This window comes from Ovis canadensis, chromosome X (genome assembly GCF_042477335.2).
Source record: "Ovis canadensis isolate MfBH-ARS-UI-01 breed Bighorn chromosome X, ARS-UI_OviCan_v2, whole genome shotgun sequence".
Taxonomy (NCBI): domain Eukaryota; kingdom Metazoa; phylum Chordata; class Mammalia; order Artiodactyla; family Bovidae; genus Ovis; species Ovis canadensis.
The window spans coordinates 103,342,217-103,346,435 of record NC_091727.1 but is presented as its reverse complement, the minus strand read 5'-3'; positions in this window follow the sequence as shown (position 1 = coordinate 103,346,435).

The following is a 4,219-nucleotide window of genomic DNA, read 5'->3' as shown; positions in this document are numbered from 1 at the left end:
GGTGGCGACCCCATTCCTAGAGGCGCTGAGTGTTTGGAGAGTCCAAAAGAGCCCGCTGTAAAATGAGGCTCCTCCCAGGTGCACCTCGGGCTAAGAAGTCACAGCCAGTTCTGGGGATAGCAACCTGGAGCCCCAAGAAGCTTTCACAATATATTTCAAAGATGTCCTTCAAGCTTCATCCTTTGTTTGACTGGAAAGTACTCTGTGAGCTCTTCCAACTTAAACACCCATTGGAACAAAGTACCTCCTCACTTTTCTGCTCAGCTCTAGCTGCCAGGCAACTCTTACACACAATTTAATCACATTGCTGGGAACTACAATTATTTTTGCATCTCCCAGAGGCTCGAGAGAGACAAGTGTAAGTAATGGCTTACTCTCTTGACCAAACAAGAAAGCAATTAATTCACACAGTTGCCTGAAGACCAGGCCTGGGAACTCCTGTTTGGTTCCACAGGGATGCACTTAAGGGGCTGGCATAGAGAATGGAAAACTCCCTGACAGAGGTTGGAATGGTGATTTTCAAGCCATATGTTTCTCCAGGCTGACTCCAAATTTTAATTTGTCTTTGAATACATTCAGCTCTTGCTCTATAATTCTCCTCTCACGATTCCTCTTTTCTTTTTTTTTTTTTTTCTTATCAATAGGAGGATGGTTCCAGCTGTCTGGCATCTCTGAGGAAGAGTCTTCATCTACAAGACCCAACATATTCAAAATGATCCTGGGAGGCCTGCTAGCTGGCAGTTTACACAGTAGATTTCCAAAGAATGATCTTTGGTGACTTTTCTGAACACACTAATGTTATACCTGACATTTGTTCAGGAGTCTGCGGGACTCCATTAAAAGCCGTCTTCCCTGTTTGGCTCGCTTTAGCTGGTGGAACTGGGAAACGGGGATTAGGAGTTTCCCCCTCCGCTTGGAGATGCTCATTCTCCATAACTGCATTTAGAGGGTAGGATTCTGATTGGTGAAGATTAACCACAAACAGGTGAGGCTTTGAGAGTTTTCCTGCTTGTCTGAATTCTGATCTAAGGCAGGGCAGACTGTTTGGATTTCATTCAAACACAGTCTCGGCCTGAAGTATCACTGTGTACACGGACAGGAGTCGACAGAAAGTAAGGGTGGCTGCTGTTGCCAAAATGCTAGAAAGGTGCATTCTGGGGGCCAGGCGAGTACCCAGGACACATGGTCATGCGCTGGAAAATGGCTCCGAGTTCCCTCTGCTGGGGATGGCATTTCTTGGGCTGCCCTTCATGGTTCCCAGGGCCAGGCTTCACCCTTCCAGGTATACTGTGATTCAGCTCCCTTGTCCTGGAATTCCTCCACTAGAGATTCACTAAGCTTGGTGGGGAATGCTGTCCCCTGCCTTTACAATTCTCTTTTTAAAAAATGTATTTATTTTTATGTAATTATTTGGCTGCAGTGGGTCTTAGCTGCAACATATGGGATCTAGTTCCTTGACCAGAGCTGAACCCCTGGACCCCTGCATTGGGAGGTCGGAGTCTCAGCCACTAGACACCTAGGCAAGTCCCATCACCATTCTCTTAAAATAGGCAATTTCCCTGGGTAGGATGCCACTTAAGAATGTCAGCCCCTAAAGTCTGAATGAGGTATTAGGTTCTTTCCTGTAAGGCATTAGAGAGAACTCAGAAATATTGGCCTCAAAATGCTAAAAGGAGAAGAACCAGGGAAGGGGCGCAGGGGTTTGGGATGGGACCTGAAGGCACAGGCAGGGAGAGGGATAGCAAAGTGTGACTCTGCCTCCTTTGGGATTCGGCCAGGCCTGCCCTGGCGGGCTAATGGCCCAAGAAGGTCTGGGCCTTGGGGACCAGGAGGGAAGACATGCAGGCCAGTTTCTCAGGAGCTAGGACAGCTTCAGTGTCCTTCCCCACCAGCACCACCTCCATTTCTTCTCTCCCTTCCACCTGTTATAAGTCAGGTATCATTTATTTCTTATTCACACACGAGATCATATCCACAAATCATTGATTTCCTTCTGAACTCCACCCTCTCCCTTTGGAATCTGAATACTTATCCTCCACTTCCTGACCCATTCTCCTTCTCAGTAGCCAGCTCCTTCAAAGAAGGCCAAAAGTGCCTCATCTTCCTGAGAGCAAGATGCACCCTCTGGGGTTGAGTGACAGAGGCCCGGGAAAGGTCGCCCTGGCTTGGGGAGAAGCAGCTCCAGCTCTGGGTCCCCAGCAAGAAGGCCACTTCTCAGCCGCTTCTGCCAGCACTGTGACCATCCTTCATAGACACAGGGCCCACTAAGGGTCTAGACCTCACCCTGCCACAAGGAACAACTCCTGCAAAGGTCTCTGGACTCCTGCTGAGGATCTGGAAGCCTTTGTGGAGCAGATGATGTGCAGAGGAGAACTCTAATGATGCGAAGGGAACCAGGTCCAAGATGGCTGAGCCAAATGTGAATTGGGCAGGCAACAGCCCTCTCCCGACTCACCCTCCTCTCAAAGCAATCCAAGCCTTGCTTCTGTGGTCAGAACGGAAAGGAGCTGAGACATTCATTCACATAGAGGAGTTAGCAGCTGCATAGGTACTGGGACCAGGATAACTTGTGTTTTTTGAAGATGGCAATGCTTTACCCTGAGTCTGCTCAGGAGAAGTTGCTGGCATCGGTGTGGGGAGGGGAGAGAGCAGGTAGTGAAGGGAGGCTTTTCTGATACCCCTTGAAGTCCACCATGCAAGTGATTGTCTTCCCGGAAGCCCAGGCTTTACTTGGCCCTTTTCATACATCCTTGAGCCACATGTCCCTCTGAGATGCCCTTCTTGAACCTCTTCCCCTGGGAACACACAGTTATGGATCTCACTGCAAAAGCACAAAACTGGATGCTCATTCTCTGGCCCCCCTCCCCCCCCAAAAAATTCTCCCTAAATCCACAATTGGATTGCTCGTGGAAAGCTATATTTTATCTGGGAAGTGAAAGATGTTATGCCAGAGTTGCTCTAGCAAAATTTCTCAGAACAACAAAGCCTTGTTTGGTACCACCAGCATTCAGGCTTAGGACAATTATATAACAAGTCAGCAGCATTACAAGGTTGTCTCTCATCTGACTTATCTTGCCTCTTTGTTTCCAAATCTCTTAATCATCCAGACAGCTATTGTATCTAGGGACTACCAAGGTAATTGAAGGGAGGAAAATCCCAGAATTCAATAAAATCTCAATGGCCCTAAACCACCTACTACACCTTTCATGGTTTTTTTGAATTATGTAAAGGGTCATAGATTTCACTGCTTTGTTTTAATGGCGATGGTAGTGAGAGATGAGGAGAGAAGTTATTGCCTCATCTTCTACTAGCAATTCTAATGCACGGGAAAGACCTCTGGGTGTAAGAATCAGAAAACCTGGATTCAAATCCTACTACCTACATACCAGATATTTCCACTTTAAGGTGAAGGACAGTACAGACCTGCACAAGGAAAATAAAACATTTAAAGGATACCCCCAAGTTGTGCATTTGCTCCCTGACTGAGTCATTAAAATTACACATTGTTTCTCACTGATTGAATAGTAGAAACTGGATGTTCCTGGCTGGTGGGCAGCTTTCTTGTCTGCAATAATTAAGAGGCCAAGTTTCTTCCATTCTGTGTTTCCACCATTCTCCTAGGACCCCAGAGTTCTCTGCTCCTAGCCATCAGAAGAGGAAAGAGAGAGGGAAAAATTCCACGTCTCAGAGGTCTCAGCCTGGAACCGATACAGACCATGTCAACTCACGTTCCATTGTATTCCAAAGAACATGACTATGCCTAGGTGCAAAGGGGACTGTGAAATTTAGTGCCTGGTTTTGCAGTCATCTTCCAGAAGGTAGGAAATGAGGGGACAAATACACCAACCTCTCCTACCTCGTGACCTCTCATTTCCTGCCATTCCTCCAAAAGATGAACTCCTACCTGAGGCCAGAAGGCCAGAGAGCTTTAGCAATTGCCTTCATAGAGGTCAGTCTCCCAGAGCACAGAGCAAGGCAGAGAAGGGCAGAGAATGGATTGGAGTGGGGATAAGGGCACCATAAACACAGACTAACCAGCGCACTCCACAAGCAGACCATAGAGTCCATGAGAACAGAAACTGTGTCTTCTTCATTTTTGTGCCACCAGCACAGAGAAGATGATTCAAAACATATTTGTTGAATGAGTGAATGAATGGATTCAGTGAGTTATCATTCTCAGCTACATGCTATTGAAAGTAACAACTGAGGGGTTTCCCAG